This window comes from Passer montanus, unplaced genomic scaffold, assembly GCF_014805655.1.
Source record: "Passer montanus isolate IOZ18808 unplaced genomic scaffold, ASM1480565v1 scaffold72, whole genome shotgun sequence".
In the NCBI taxonomy this organism is placed as follows: Eukaryota; Metazoa; Chordata; class Aves; order Passeriformes; family Passeridae; genus Passer; species Passer montanus.
Window position 1 is genome coordinate 2,271,105 of NW_024372370.1, and position 17,162 is coordinate 2,288,266.

The 17,162-nt window shown below is 37.6% G+C and overlaps 1 protein-coding gene across 1 annotated transcript in view; it reads left to right on the forward strand.

The window, feature by feature from the left end:
* Positions 1 to 17,162, forward strand: part of STK24 (serine/threonine kinase 24) — a 53,684-nt gene that overhangs the window by 16,691 nt on the left and 19,831 nt on the right. The window lies entirely within an intron of this gene.

Consider the following 17,162-nt stretch of genomic DNA (forward strand, 5'->3'; position numbering starts at 1 on the left):
TCTCTAAGCTTGTTTCTTCATCCTCCAAATATATTTTTTGTAGCACACTTTGGAGCTTCAGACAATACCCTCTTTTGAACTGTTAAATTTAGTGACCCAAGAAGAATAAGACTTACAGTATATTTCCCCCTTTATTTCACACAGACAGCTTCTCATTTTATAAATGTGTTTTAAGAATTAAAATAAAAATACAGAAAGCAGTGTTAGAAGGTGATAAAGAATAGCTGCCAATAATTTCAGCTTTAGGCCTTGTGTTACATAAAACCTGCATGGCTTTTTATTTCATGTCTAGGATGTAATATACCTACTGCTGAAAGTCAAGCTGGTGTTTCTGTAGACAGCAAGAACACAGAAAATAGCTTCTGGTTAGCTTTTATCAGTGACACAGTCTACCCTAATGAAAAAAGTGCCTTTATGAAGTTTAATTAACTGAATTCTGTAGTACAGTGAGTTCTGGCAAATGAACTCCTGCAAGAACAAAAAATTATTTATGAAATATGGTGATTCTGAAATTAATGTGCGGTTTTATTTTTGGTAATCACATGGATGGAGGTTGGTAAACAGTGCTGTGGCTGAGCCGTGGCAAGTCTTGTGGTGTTGGTTAGGGCTTTGGTATACACAGGATCAGTTATACTCAGAATAACGTGGCCAGTTCGCAGTGGGCTGGGAAACTGCAATGCAGTCAGTAAAGAGCTTCTCAGGAACAGTTTAAGGTTTGGGAAGCCTGTATTCTGGAGGATGCCTGAAGTTCAGACTGGGTTTTGTTTTTTCAAGAGAAGGTTGGAAGTGACTCAATGTGTGTATAGGAAAGCCCTTTCTGATAGTTTAGTGCTTTCTAATCAGTTATGCCAAACTATGACAAGATGTACTTGTTGAGTGGTCATGATAAGCAAATTTCATCAGATAATCTTGTGTACTGTTTTAAAGGGTAGACAACTTAAATATTGGAACAGCTTATGTGAGGTGGGTTTTATGCCACTACCAGGTTTTTGGGGGTTTTTTTTGTGTCAGTATTTGCTGAATTTAAAGAAGCCTGAGCTTGAATGCTTTAGGAGACTCATGAACTTTAATGTGGATGTGTTGAATATTCTAGGTAATGTAACCTGGAATGTGGGTGTTTATGTGGGACTTCAATAAGTTTAAAGTTGGTGTTCTTTTGCTTTACAGGTTTAACTGGTTTACTTGAACATTTACGAGCATCTCTGTACTGATGTGACCTTAAATGTATGCTGTGGGTCAGCCAGAAGTTAATGAACTTGGTGCATTTTGTCCTCATTTGATATAGCAGGCAGCCTTTGGCAGGTTTCATCATGCTTATTGGGGTGGGGGACAGAACAGAGATTTTTCCTGCTTAACTTTAAGACTGTAGAATCCGCTGCAACAGGGGCTGCTACCTCAGCACAGGGAGAAGTGAAACATGTGAGTAGTTTCTTGATGATCCATTGTTGTGCTTTGTGCCCAGCCCCACAGCAGCAGCTCGTGCCCTTGCAGAGCTGACTTTTGCAACTACAGTCCCTGAACTTTGGATGGGCGTTAGAACCATAGAGTCATAACATTAAGGTTGGAGAAGACCTTTCAAGATGAGGCCCAGCCATCAACTTACCACCATGCCCACTTTGTTCACCATTAAACCATGTGTTCACATTTTCTGAATGCTTTCCGGGCCGATGGCTACTGCTTCCCTGGGTACTCTGTTCCAGTGCTTTACAATCCTTTCTAGAAAGTGAAAGAAATTTTTCTGGGAAGAAATTTCTCCGCCTGGTACACTTGAGGCTGTTTCCTCTCATCCTGTCACTTGTTACCTGGGAGAAGAGACTGACCCCCAGCTCACTGCAGCCTCCCTTGAGCTTCCTGTTCTCTCCTGCCTCCCCCAGACAATCCTCATGAGACTTGTGCTCCACACCCTTCCCAGCCCCATTGTCCTCTGGACTCATTTAGGCAGGATTAAATGAAAAAAGCTGTAACCATCTTTCATTTTTCCTGCTACAGTTGTAACCATGTTGTCATTGCATTTTATGAGGGGTTGAAGTCCTGAAATGCCTTCTTCATTCTCTTGACTAAAGCTAGAGGGAATTGTCTTCACCTTTAGGAATTCCTGCAGCTGGAGTGAGAGGGAGGCTGGGGTTGCAAATTCTGTTCTTGTGGCAAAGTTAGGAACAAAATGACAAAATGAGGCTCACTTTCCTGTGAGCCAGCCTGTGTTCTGGTATGCTTACTCTTCTTCTGAAGGACCAGTAACCCTCTGTTCTCATTAGGCAGCCCTGGCCTGCAGAGAAGTTGAATGAGTGTTGCCTTCATTTATCTGTAGTAAATGTGGGAATGACATCTGGCTGGACTGCTCAGAGGGGGGTAGCAAGAAGGTTTCTGTAATGGTTTTGGTAGGCTCTCAGACTTTCTCAGTCTATTGGTTGAGAGAATGAGTAGGAAACTTCCGTTGATAGAGCCCCTAGTAGCCATAAATAAGACAAAGGCAAAAGGATGCCAGAGAACCCATAAACTCTGTTTCTAGAGTCATGTTGTTTTGCTGTGAAGTCCTGTTTTCATATTTAAAATAGTTTGGTCTCTTCTTATTTCAGAGATGTTACCTTGAACTCTAAACCTTTGTTGTCCATAGTCTTTACTACTGTCTTTCCCTGTAGTCATTTGCTGTGCTCTTAATGATAAAAAAGTCCCTGGTTTGTGTTGTCTTTATTCAAAGGTACTGTTGTAAATTGCAGTTTTAGAAACTTGTTATTCCAGTATTTTCCTTTAGCAGTTGGAAGGATTTTTAGCACTTTCTGGAATCTGCATCATATTGCCCTATTTTTTAATATCTGCTGAAAAATCTGCCTGGTAAACAATGGTGACTTCAAGAATTTTGCCATTCATCAGTGTAATCAGTTCTGCACTTTTAGCCTTTTATGGCTAAGTAATTCTTACTGTACAAGTATATCAAGGTTGGGAGGCATCACCTAGTATATGTCAAAGAAAACGGAGAGTCTGTAGTAACTATATTTTATATTTTGTGTAAGTACTTAACTGTATCATGTTATTCTGATCTTGCATTAAATAAAAATTTAGAAAGCTTAATGTGAAATATCATTTATTGGAAGCAATATGTTTGTGTTGTCCTTGTGATGGCCTTAACAGCTGCCTCTGTACTGCTGTGATTGCTGATCTCTGTATGGTATGTGTGGTGTATTTTCACATCTCAGTACCTCCTTTTAGGCAGATCTAACAGGTATGGAAAAGGCAGCAGTAGTATCTTGTTCCCCGTCCTGCTTACCCATTCCTGCCATGTAACTTGTGCTGGATCTGTTGGCTACATCATGACTTGGTTCATCTGGGAAACCAGTTTCTTCAAAATCTTTTCCCATCCCACCCAAAAACAACCTTGAAAAGAGCGCTAACAGATCAGCCAGTTCTGACTTGTGTCTACGAAACTGCTAGGTCTGGTGCAAAAAAAATATAAATAAAATAATGGTAGACTTGGGTGGCTTAAAAACAGGGAGGTGCGGGGAGAGAAAAGTAGCACAGGTTTTGGTAATGGCTTACTTCTGGATTAGCTGTAACATGAAGCCCTGTATTTAGTTTGACCATACACATGAGGATGACACAGCATCGCTTTCTAATCATATGTAATCTTGTGTCAAATGTCCTTCCATAACTTGTGCATTAACTGCTACACTTCTTACAGAAATAATTGAAATTAATTATTTCAATTATTAATTGAAATAATGAGAAAGATAATATTAATGTGGCATTGAGGTGTAAAATTTTTGCTGCTATTTGCTGCAAAGAGGAGGTCCAACTGTGCCTTACAAGTGTCCTCAGAGGCTGTTAGAACTTCCAGTGAAGTGGTTCAGCTCACCGAGTGGGGAGGGAACTAATGAACTCTTTTTAACTTACATTTTTAAATCTTCTGTCTTAAAAATTAGAGCACTGTACACTTATGGTTCAGATTAGTCTAAAGTTTTATGCAAGCCCACTGCCAATACACTGTTTATGGATGTTCTTCCATCAGCCAGCCAGCAGTAGAGCTGAAAAAAGAGAGTGTGTGTATGTATTTATGCCCAGGCCTAGGTGCATTAGTTTTGTGGGCTGGTTCCCTTTTTTTTTGCTCAGATACACTTCTGGCACAAAGCTTTTCATCTAGAGAGTGGTTAGTCCTGGGCTGCTAGCCTATTGATCTGATGTTCTCATGAACCTCTAGAGCACTTTGGTTGAAAACTTCTTTACTTATGTCCATCATAATCTGGTGCTTTTATGTAGTTACTGTGTTTTTGTTGCATTTTTGAATATGAATGTTAGGTAGTCTGCATTGCTCAGTTAACTTTATTTTACTTAAGCATACTTTGGCATTTATACAGCTTTTTGGGTCAAATTACTTATTCTAAGTGTCTGTGTGCTCTGTATGCACATAGTGGTGTAAAAGCAGAGGAGTCAAATTCTTTACACTTAAGGGACATTATGGCATGTTGCAAAATGTGTTTGTAAGCATTTTTAAATGGTTGAATGTTGAACTTTCAGAAATTGTTATTTGGAAAAAGTTGGTTAGACTCAGAAATGCTGAACTTCAGAAGGGAAGTTTCCCAATTAATAGGTTTAAGGACTGTAGTAGTTCTAAAACATTGCAGTTCTGGTATTCAGTAGCCAGTGTTTTCAAACAAATTCTTAAGGTTCTTTCTTTATACTATTAAATTATGTGCTGCTGCATAACAGTTGGGATAAAAATGATCATTTGGAGGTACTGAGCTTTCTCCCTTTCTGCTTCCTTCAATAGTTCCTTGAAAAAAACAACTTCTAAGAGCAAAACAATAGCATAAAAGAGGAAGGGAGAATGGGAATTATTTATGTGAATATAAGGTGTTTTTACCAGTAATTAAGAGTAAGGGTAAAATTTGTAGAGACAAAAAGTAGAAAATAATAAGGGGTTTCCAGAAAAATTACATGTTGTTGGGAGTGAAATGGTGAACTTGACAAAAATCTGAGTTGAAGATCCTGAGCTATTATAGGCTTGATATATGTGTACAACACCATTAGTAGTAAGAGTTTTGAAGAAGGATTGACCTAGAAGGTGTGTTCTGTGAAGGGAGTAGTGGAATTTAATAGTCTGTGAATTCAAAAGGGGTGGAAAAGAGGGTTATTGCTTGATAGGCTGCAGAACAGGGGCACAGAAGATGTTGGAAATTGTGGTAAGTGGTAAAAAAGGATTAAACTGATAAATGGACTGATATCTGAGCTAAGAAGTAAATCTGATTTGTAACTTTCATTTTGAATTTAATTTGATGTAATGGGTAAACAAGAACAGATGTAAGCATTAGAGCAATTGTATTTTTGGGCAGTTGGGAAGAAGGGGTTCTTGTGCCTCGTGTTTTTGTTGGAATTTTGTTTCTGGTATAGAGAAGGGAATAATTATAAACCCCCTGAGTTGTATTGATGTGAACTACTCCAGTGAAGAAGGTTTAAGATACACAGGTGTAGGGTGACATTTTTGTAGTGGGGAAATTGCTGATCTCAGTATTCGTTGGCTGCAAGGTTCTTTTGTTAGTTATGCTTTAGATGTTATGTAATTTATCTGAGATAAAGAATTCTGTGAACTAATGCTAATTTACTTCTGTTTCTAATTTCTTGATTTGTTTTTGCTTCCAATTTTCTGGTTTGGGACCTTGTACAGTTCATCAATAACCAATATCAGTAAAATTCTGCTCCATTTGGAGCTTTGATTGTGGGTTACATTTTTGTGTTACTTGTCTTCTTGGTGACTATTTATAAGAGGTGAGTAGATGGTCAGTTGGGATTATCATAGGACACATAAGTAATTTTTTACCATTTACAGAGACACACACATTGATCTTTGTGTGTCTCTGTAAGTGGACTCCTGGGAGCCCAGTTAGGAGGGAGATTTACCCCATTTAGCAGTTAGGTTTCCCCCCCACATAAGGCAATAGCTTGGTAGATGTGGTTATGAAGTACTTATCTACCTGGTAGACAGGAAAGGGAAGGATGAATCTTGTCAGTCTTACTAAGAATAAAAAACTTAACAGTTAAAAGGGTAGTGGCTGTAAGGGGGAGGATTTTTCATTCTTCTGCCACTGTGTTACGAAGCAAGGAAAGGGAAAGTGGCTGTGGGCAGGTGGGAGGAGGAAGAGTATGAGTTTGTGTACACTTAGCGTTCCAAAGTAGTCGTTACCCATTCCTTTATGAAGTGAAATGTGTGCTATTCTTCTGTTCTTGTGAAAGTTTCTTGAATTTACTAGCTAGGAGCTGGTTTTGCAGCCAATTCAAGAAATGTATGTCTGTGTGCTTCTACCATAATGTACTGTGGTAGAAAGTTACAGATCCAGATTGCCCACAAGTTTGCGGCTCTGGGAAATCATGTGCTTAATATGACATGCCTAGGCTTGTGACAGCTGAGCTATAAAGAATCATTTCTATGGTGGAAGGGCATGTGCCCAGGAAATGTGCCAAGGAGGCTGTGAATATGGACACTGTTAGAGATGACTCACACTAGGGAAAACATGTAGCTCGTGGCTTTAGCATGTTGGCATGCAAACAGTGAAGTCTGCTAAATGCTCTGCAGAAGGAATCTTTTTTCAGCACTATGACAGAACATTCATTGTTGTGGGTTTTTTTGCAAGCAAGTGGCTCTGCAAGCTCTCCTACTACTAGCTTATGGCAAAAAGGATGCATTTAAAGATTAATTGTATACTGCTGTGGTGATTGCAAGAGGTAATTGTTGAAGAGTGCTGCTGCCTTAGATACTAGAGTTGACTAGTATGTGTGTCTAGGAATTGAAATGTGACATTTTTTCTTGAGACCTGAAGAAGGCAAGAGTTTCAGAGGATTGGAAAATTATTCCAAAGGCAAACAGCTTATTTTATACATGTATACATGCATAAAATACTGTACACTGAGGTGTTTCTGCTTAGTCTGAAGTGTCATGTTACTTGTGTTTTTCGTGGACTTTACAGAGTCCAAACCGGAATGAGCAGTTCTTCTCTTAGTTTCTGTTCTGCATTGGCTACCCAGCAGATGCCTTTATTTTTTCCTTTGTGGTTGAACATATTAGATGGCTGACAGACCTTGATGAAAGGACATAAATGCGCCACATGCAAAACCACAATGATTTCTTTGATTGCAGGGACCTTTTGGCCAGCTTGCAGTAAGGACTTGTGTTTAGAAGAGAACCTTTGGGCTCATCTGTATCTCCCTCCCCTCAAAGGGATGGCAGCCCCAGGACAGCTAGCATTCATCCTGACGCCAAGAGACTTCAAAGGAGGTAAGCGCCTCAGAAACGCTCCCCAGACAAAACACTTGTCAGTCCTGCACCCAGCCTGGTAATATTCTTTATTAAAGCACTAGCATCATTCATGGCTCCTTTGTGATAATTTTTTGAGAACTCTATGGAGCCTCATCAGCTGGTTGCAGCCCCCTTAAGATTCACAAAGTTGTCCATTGCTGTTGATTTGCTTAAGGACGTGCCCCCAGTGGAAGGGAAAAATACATGTTACACTTCTCGGGTATAACTCAGACATATGCTCCCCTTTTTTTTCTTGTTTTTTTTTTTAATTTTCATATTTTGGATGAGGTTCAAACTTGTGATTTTTCTCAATTCTTCTTCCTTAAGGTTAAAGTTGGAGGAAGAAAAAAAAGAAACCAAAACCAAACGCTGCTTACTTCACATAGTTCTAAACCAATTTTTTAAAATAGATTTCTGAATTAGCCCTTTATATCCAGATGATCTCCACTTAATTCTTTGTGTGCTTGAATTTCTAGTGAGCATTATCCCTGAAAAGTTCTGTGGAAGAGAATTACTGCATTTTATTCTCCTTGAGGGAAATATATCCTTAGGAATTATTTTTTCCATGTTAGATATGCTACCTACATGAAGCACCGCCTTCCAAATGCCAATGGAAAAGTAATTTAGTAGAGAAAGCAATTTAAAATAAACAGAAATTTACTTTGATGTCATAAATTTAAACACAGAATTCCCATGGTAGCTTTCTTGTATCTATTGTTTTGTAAAAGCAGACTTTTCAGGAGTGACATTGACCCCTTCTCCAGCTAATTCAGGTGAACTGTATGAATACTTAGCTCTAGATCTTTCTTTTCACATTCTTATTCCAGTATATAATATATATTATGTATATTTTGTATATATATATATAATTATATATTCCAGTATATTCGTATATTCTTATTATATGAAAACTAAGAATATTACTGGAATCATAAGGAAGAACCTTCTAGGGGTTTTTGCTGTGTTGGGGTTTTTTTTTCTTTTTTTTTTCCTTTAGTCGGAATATTTCAGCATGTAATAGACCTTCAATAAAGATGATCGTATGCATGCTAAACAGCTACTGTTTTTCTAAGGATGAGGATTTGGAAAGTATAGTTGCACTCAGACTATTGAAGCTTTAGTATATTCAAGTATATTGAGGTATTGAAGAAGTGGATGGTCTTGGAAAATAATGTCCTGCCTAATTCTACACTTACATATGTGGAAATGAAGGCAACTTTTCTTTCCCTCATTTGATCTGCCTTTTACTGTCAGTGAAAGTGGAGGTGGTTACGTTGTTTTTTGATTTGTTTTTTTTGTGTGTGTGTTTTTGGTTTCTTTTTGGGTGGGGGACATAATTTTAAATAAATTTGGTCATATGCCTGCTTCTCTAGAAATTCAGCAAGGAAGAGTACAAACAGGACTGAGAATTGCTAGACTGCTTTCTAGTGTAATAGTTTCTGTTGATGGACATCACCTCTGGTAAAATGAGAGACCTAGCTATAGATGGGAAGTGTTATATTGTTTGGAGGCTCTGGACTTAATGAAATACTTTAAAAATTCCTTTTAAAGGTAAATCTATATATATCAGCTTATTCTAGTTTTTCCTGGAATAAGCTGATATTCAAAGCAACATTCTTTCTCTTTCAAATTCAGATTAGCACTCAATCATTCATTTAGGAAGCAAAATCGATTTTAACTTTTATTTAGTAACAGTTTTAGCAAGTAACAGTTTTAAATGTTTTTCTTTAGTATTGTACCAGATGATCTGCTTCAGAATGGCAAGGCTTTTAGTCACAGTTTTGTGATTAATAGTTTATCTTAATCTGTATTTCATGCCATCTGCTTTTGCTCCTCTTACACCTCGAAATCCCAAGGTAGTATATTAATTTGCAAGGTTAAAGATAACTAATTCATGGCATCTGTTGGTGTTTCAGTACTTTTTCACCTTTCTAAGAAAATGGGACAGTACTTGAAGACTCTGCTCTAAAGCATGGATTTTTAGTTGTGTTAGATGGGGAGGGAGAGGACAGTTTATCCAGAGGATGTCCTTGGTAGCATACCTGTGTATGTGTAGTGTTGTTACCTTGTAAAATAGTTTCTCGTTCTTTGAAACCAATGGTTGTCTTTCCACGCCATCTGACTTTGAAGTGCTTTGAAACACGTCTTTATACTAGAGTTTGGTTTTACTTAATGAAATCTCTAATAACACAAGCAAATAGCTTTCAAATAATACACCAATCTATACAATTTCATATTGTAGTAGCAGGAGGAATTAGATAGAAAAATGTTAGCAGAAGATTAGGTTGTCCAAGAAGAGCTCAAGTGAAGGATTAGGTACGCTGTAGAACTCTGTGCTTCATAGGAAATGTTGGTGTACTGGTGGTATTCTTATTCCTTGTTAATAAGGATAGAAATGTCCTGTTTTTTCAGATATGGAGCAAAAAAATACCGTGCTTACTACGATTGCCTTCAAGAACAAACTATACTGTCTTAGAAAGATGATGTGAATTAGCATAGAAATATATTATTTTTCTGACTTTGTTTTCTGCGAAAACAATTCCAAAAAGTTTTGAAAACATTGTAGCCTTTCCTGAAACTGTTTAATAGCTGTAGGACTGGCGTTTTGGAGTAATAGGATTGATTTGTCCATTTGCAGTGGGAGGGACTTTATTTGCTTTATTACTTACACTGACAGATTGGGGTACCTATAATGTTCAAATTTTGAAGAAACTTGATGTGAATATCTGACTTTTGGTATCTGTGATTCTATCCTTTTTCAAATCCTTGCTGTCTGTTGAAAGAATTATTCTATGGCTTTGAGCAATCAGACTGGCATCTGGATAGGCTACTTGAAGTTCAGGAGTGCATTGCTTACCTTCTGTCTCTTTCCAAGGATTGTGTGATGGAAAGAATGGAATGAAAGAGTAGATAGTGATATGCTACTCATTCTGTGCTGTTAGCATATGGCAGCACTGGGTGTAGTTCTGATTTGATTTGAGTCAAAAATGTATAATGTGTGTGTGTATATGTATGTATGTATATATGTAACATTTAAAACTAGTCAAAAAATCACAAGAATTGAGGCCATGAGGTAGATCTGAATTGTATTCATTAACAAAATTTTTCATTTGCTGAATAACAGTAATAGCCATCTTGTACTTACTCCTAAAGAACTCAATTTTGGCAGTTGGTATCTGTTCTAATAATAATCTGTGGGTCTACAAATTGAACAGTCAAGTTTGCAAATCCTGATGAATTTCACAGATGTAATGGCAATACATCAACTCATAGGTGTTTTCTCTCTATTTAATTATTTTCCTGTATGTGTATTATTGGTTATGTAGGATGAGCTCCTGGGCAAGGACAGTTACAGTGTTTTGGAGGTCTTGATACTTCTTTATACATGTGTTCAGTTGGGGACCTTTATTGTTGATGAAAGTTTTGGGAGCCGGAACCACAAATACATAAATGCCATTTCCTGTCATTGCCCCAAATGCATAATTTATGGCATCATACACAATGTAACTTTTTTGTGCCTGATTTGTATCTTTGTGTGTGATCTCCCAATGCCCACATGTGTTAATAAATAGCAAGAGCTCAAATACCAGGGCTCTTCATAATGTATATTGAGCTATTGGCTAGAGTTGTGGCTCAGCATTGAAAGGAGAGGGGGAATAAATAAGATGGCTCCTGAAGCTGTGCTTGGTGACTGTGAGGAAAGGAAGGCACTTTGAAGAATTGAGATATATAGACTATTGTATTCCTTAAGGTATAGTTCTCTGGTTAATCATTCTTCCCCTTGTTATGGAGGGTGTCAGGGCGATAAATGTTTTCAGATTCATTTTAGACAGGTAGTTTTGTGCTTGTCTCTGGTGGGTTACATGGTTTGTTTTGGGGCAGGCCCTTCTTGAATTGTGAGTGTGGGATGGATGAATGCATCTTTGGTATTACATGATTCTGCCACCTGGTGGCTTTGACGAACAGCAGGGGCTTCTGATGCAGTTAGAAGCATATGGGTGAATAGATCCTGAAAAAAATTCTTTTTTCTTTCAAAAATGGAGGGAATCTGTCTGAAAGGTGGCTTAAAGTAGATATGGAAGACAAGATACATGATATCTCGTTTTTCAAATTGAGCATTTAAGAGTCAGTATGCAAGTATTTAAAAAACTTCTGATTATTATGCTTGTCGGGCTTCTCTGGGTTTTTAAATATGAGATTAACAGAAGACAAATCTCCATGGAACAGTAACTACTTGTAGCGGGAATGCAATTTAGAGCAGTTATCGTGTTGTGTGTGTTGTGTATTTCAAGATTCTTTCAATCTGGTTTTTTATGCTTGGAAAATTACAAATATCAATACTAAATTTATATCAGTACTTAATATAAGAGTCTTTTTCCTGGCCCTTATTACTTTGGCATAACTGAAAAATTTATTAAACAAATGACCACATCTCAAATTGTGCAGTGAATATCAATTTTGGTACTACTCTGTTCTTTTCAGTTGAAGTTGTGTCCTTCTGTTTCAAAGTCTGTATTCGAGATTTTTCTCCTAATACAATGATAGTAAAATTTCTGTATATAGGTCAGTTTAGCAGATCTGTTATGTTATTTCAATCAAATATAGTATTTCTAGCTTCCACTTGTTCTTAGGTGTTTTAATGCTTGCAAATAGAGATTCTAAGTGGAGTTTGGACGTGGCTTGTGTCCATAACTAAACAAGCTTTTTACACATGTTTATAAATATAGATTGTTCTGCTGCTAATTGTGTACCATAAATTTAAGGTGGGAAATGCCTTTTCTCCCAATAAATTCAAGTAGGGAAATTATCTTTCTTACAATAGGTGTGGGGAGATTTTATTTCACTTAAAAACAAATATATGCTTACTGTTGTTACTACTGTTTTGAAATTGCACAGATCATTCAGTGCACTTACCTCCGGGTCCTTCCAGTCCTTCTTTTTGTGACTGTGTTTGGTTTTCCTCTGCAGTCTCTTCTTCCTGCAAGATAGGAGATTTAGAAACAATTTCATTAGTACATACTTGTGTTGATTGCTTTCACTTGGTCTCTCCTGTATAATATCATTGTGTAAGAAATGTGTTATGTTCTTCACATACAAGAAATATGAAGCATCTCTGAAGGTAGACCTCTTCCATTTTTATTTAGATTTTTTTAAAACTTTGTAAGGACTTAAAAGCAAACATGTTAATCTTGATTACTTGTTTCTGTAAGACTTCTGTCCTCTTCAGACTTTAGTTAAAATGTACCTTTGAGATTGTATACAAGTGTTTTGGTGGATGGCCTTCTTTTTTCTGCAGTGTACAATCTTCAACTTTTACATACTAAAAATTCTTTGCATACTGTATCTGCACTTACTTTGCAAGTACTTTCATGGTATAGAAGTAACTTGATGAAGGAAACTTCATCAGAGGTAAAATTGCTCTTACAAGGTTTTCTGTGGTTCCAGAGTTAAAATCAGAAGTCAGATCTCAAAAAGAGCAACCGTAGTTTGGAAAGATCTACAGAAACTCTAACAGAGTTTCTTCTAGATTCCAAAGCTGTTCCTTTCTTCAGTTTCATAACATCAGAAGAAAATTCCTTGTTCTTGCTGTGAAAAAGGAAATATTCCATGTACCCTCATTAATCTGCTCATCTAAGTTTATAAAGAAATAATCCCAAATTTGGATGGATGACTCACCATGGCTTCACTGTATTTTGAAGAAAATTCAGTGTTGTGTTGTGGCTGATGCTTAGAAGAAGAAAACTGTTCTTGTTTCAGATCTTAAAGAGGAGCACTGAATGTTGCTAGTGGCAGTATACAAATGTAGTATCTTCTTGAAAGTATAAATGATTATGTGTAATATATAATTACTAATCTAGTCTATGGAAGAAAATGTAGTGCCTTCGGAGTTCTGTTTGAGAGCAAAAGGAGAATATATACTGAAAAGGGTGAGAAGTTCATGTAAAAAAAGAATTTGGGCAGCTTTAAAAAGGAAAGTGACAGTAGGTGTTAGGGAATGTGAAGCATGCCAGAGATACTCAGAAAAGAAGGAAAGAAGGAGGCCCGTTGCTATGGTGATGCCAAAGTCAATTAATAGTAGCTCAGTGCTGGCCTTGTGCTGTTGTTACAAGGCATTATCTCTGGTTTGCATGGCCAGGTTTTGGTAGTGGGAGGCTACAGGGGCAGCTTCTGTGGGACGCTGCTGGAAGCTTTCCCCAAGTCCTATAGAGCCAGTGCCAGCTGGCTCCAGAGTGGATGTGCTGCTGGCCCAGGCTGAGCCCGTAAGTGACTGTGGCAGTGCCTTTGGGATAACAGATTTAAGAAGGGAGGCAAAAACCTGCACAGCTGCAGCTGGAGAGAGGAGTGATAATAAGTGAGAAGCCCTCAAAGAGATTAAGTGAGAGGAGCAGCAAACACCAAGGTCAGTGGAGAAGGGGTGGCGGAGGAGGTGCTCCAAATGCTGGAGCTGAGGTTCCCCTGGAGCCCCTGGTGTAGACCGTGGTGAGGCAGCTGTGCTCCTGCAGCCCATGGAGGTTCAATGGGACCACAGGATGCACCTGCAGCCCTTGGGGGACACCTGCAGCACCCAGATGGGTGGATGTGCCTGAATGAGACTGGGACCCTGTGGAAAGCTCACACTGGCGCAGGCTCCTGGCAGGACCTCTGGCTTTATGGAGGGATGAACCCACTCTGGAGCAGGTTTGACAGGACTTATGACACTGTGGGACACCCACAGGCTGTTCCCTAAGGACTGCACCCCATGGAAAGGACCCATACTGGAGCAGTTCATGAAATAGTGCAGCCTGTGGGAAGGACTCGTGTGGGAGAAGTCCATGGAGGACTGTCTCCTGTGGGAACAGGGCAGGAGTGTGAGGAGCTGCCCTCTGAGGAGGAAGGAGTGGCAGAGACATATGATGAACTGACCACGATCCCCATTCCCCATCTCCTGGTTCCACTGTGGGGAGGAGATGGAGAAATTTGGAGGTGAAATTCAAGCCCATGGAGAAGGGGCCAGGAGAAATGGGTTTTATGGTTTGGCGTTATTTTTCATTATACGACTCTGATTTGACTAGTAATAAATTAAATTGATGTCTCCAGTTCTAGTGTGCTTTGCCCATGAGGGCAACTGGAGATTGTTCTCTCCCTGTCCTTACCTCAGCCCATGAGCCTTTTGCTGTATTCTCTGTCTCATAACCAGGTGAGAAAGGGAGTGACAGAGTGCTTGTGGGGGATAGCTGGCATCCAAGCCACCACAGACATAAAGTCAGTATATATGGGTTGTTGGCTCTAAGATGAAATACATATTGAGAAATTCATTACAGCTGTCTCACCAGAAGGATTTATTTGCATCTTCTTGTCAAGAAATATATGCAGATTTTATATAAGAAAGCTTAAAAAAATTCCAAAAAGAATTAGGGAAAGGTGGTAGTAAGATTTGCTACCATAGTAATTAAATTTATTTTAGTACAACATATGAATCTGTTCAGATATTTCATATGAATAATGGAATCTTTAAAAATAAAGACCCCAAACCATCAATGAAGTTGAGTAATATTTCTGAGGCAAGAGGGAACCATAGAGCACGAAAAATAACTTTGAATATAGTGATCCAGATAAAAAGATGGGATAATTGTAATAGATTGCTGTTAGTTAGCTTTACACTAGGATAAAGATACAGTTGTGTGTGTTTCTTAACTGCATTTCCGTACTTCATTTGTTGTAAAATGTAGGATTAGTGAGTTTAGTGGATCAATGGCTTTTGTATTGTAAATTCAGACATGTGGCCTCAGGCGACTGATGATGAACATTTCAGGAGCAAAGACTAGTTGAACTAGAAAAACAATTAAAATGATAAACGATGATTTTAAAAGACTGTGAGTAATATAGCATGTAGTACTGTAATTGTGTTATATAGTTGTGCAACTGTGTAATTAAAATTATATTCTTAAATATTTATGTTAGTTATTTTCTACTTGTAATTTCTAGTTTTCAGATGGAGAATTTGGTACCTAGTGTTCTAGAGAGTTTCTCTTTTGGGAAATTATATCTTATTTTGAGTGGCCAACTCTTTGAATCCTTGAGATAATAGAAAAGAGAAGACACATCTCATGTGTGTGTGAAGCATCTGTGTGAAGCATTGTGGATGTTTGGGGGTTTTTCCCTTTTTTTTTCTTTTCCCCTTCTTTTCTTCACTGTTCTTGAAAAGGGTCAAGGGGTTTGTTTGCTTCATTTACCGTGTTCTTTCAGGCATTTCCAGTGAACTAGGAAGTAGTGATGTTGTTGACATGTTTGTGTTTAAGTTACTATTAAAATGAAGTGTGAGTTTTGATTATTCAGGAAATTTAATGTTGATTTTAAACACATTTTATCAGCAAAATATAAATATAAAATTTTGATCAAGTTTCTGATGATTCACTATAAGACACGTCTCAGTAATGTTCTTGTTCAGGAACTGCTAGGACCTGGAGCCTTGAAGGGACAGGAAAAACATGTAAAAGTTTTAGCAGAAAAGCAAGTATTTCAGTACTGTAAGATACTCTATCAAGATGAGTTACAGTTCTTGTGGTGTCTGCAAGAAAGTAAGCACTACGAGAATGTTGTCTCTCACTACTGAGATAGATTATATTGTTTAATTATTCTTTCTTTCTTTCTAAAATCTGTGTTCTGGCTCTCTTAAAATATTTTTAACAAGACTGTGTTTGTCAAATAGCATGAGTTGATTCCTGAAGAAAGGTATCTAAATTTAGCTGAATCTCTGTGTTAAAAATAGTGGATGAAGAAGGAGCCCTAATCCAGGCTCTTATCTAAAAATAGTACGGTATGTGTAACTGGAGGTGGGAAAAATGCACATTTACCTACAGCAGGAGTCCAGGGAGGGGGTGGATGCAGTGAAGTATAAATATAATAATGACTAAAAGACTTAAGTGAGTCCTAAGGGCTAAAATTTTAATCCCTTAGAGGATTTAGATGAAGTTATGTCCTGTAATGCATTTACCACTTCTCTAAAAATTTGAATCCATCCTTACAGATGAGAATTCAGTGTCAGATATCCTGGCTGTGAGCTGTTATTTTTAGATGAAGTTTTATTCTGTTGGATAAAATAAATGAATATTGTTGCTATTTATGTGCTCCTTGCTCCGAGAGATATTTATATTATTATGCTAGAAGTCTTGTGAAAGTTTGATACATACCATAGAGGTGAAACTAGCAAAGTGTAAAATAACTTGATAATCATAAAAATGAAACCACCAGTGTGTTTTGTGCAGCAATTTAATTTGAATACGTACATAGTAGATTTGTGGCTTTGCTTTGTTGTGTGTTTTAAGGCTGGTACTGCAAGGAAAAGCTGGGCTAACTGCTTCCCTTAGTGTATTTTGGAAAAAGATGCTACAAACAGTGGAAAGAAATTATTGGGTCCAGTCTCTTTCCTAGCACACTGTGTTGTATATCTTGTGTTAAACTGTCCTATAATATGTACAAAAGGTTTTCTTTAGGAATATAGTAGCTTGATGGTGTTGTTAGCTTTTCTTTTGCTAGGTGAAGCTAGTACATTGTTATAGTCATCTTAAGCAATCTTCATTACTACTTTACTTATTCTTTCTTGAACAAAACTGTGCAAAAATTCTATACCATATATCAGATGCATAAGCATTACTGGAGAAAACCTGTTCAAGAAAATGAAACTATGCCGAAAAATGAAGAATAAGTTTTATTTCAATTTAAACTAGACAGGAGTCAAGCTTACTAAAGAAAATATTTTTAGGTATATGTACAAATAAAGATGATCAACAAAATCGAGATAATATTTTCTAAGGAAAGGAAATATGTTATGTGTAACACTATTTGATATTTGGAATGTCCATAATTGGAATTTTAAAATGAAAATGCATTCTCCTCCATG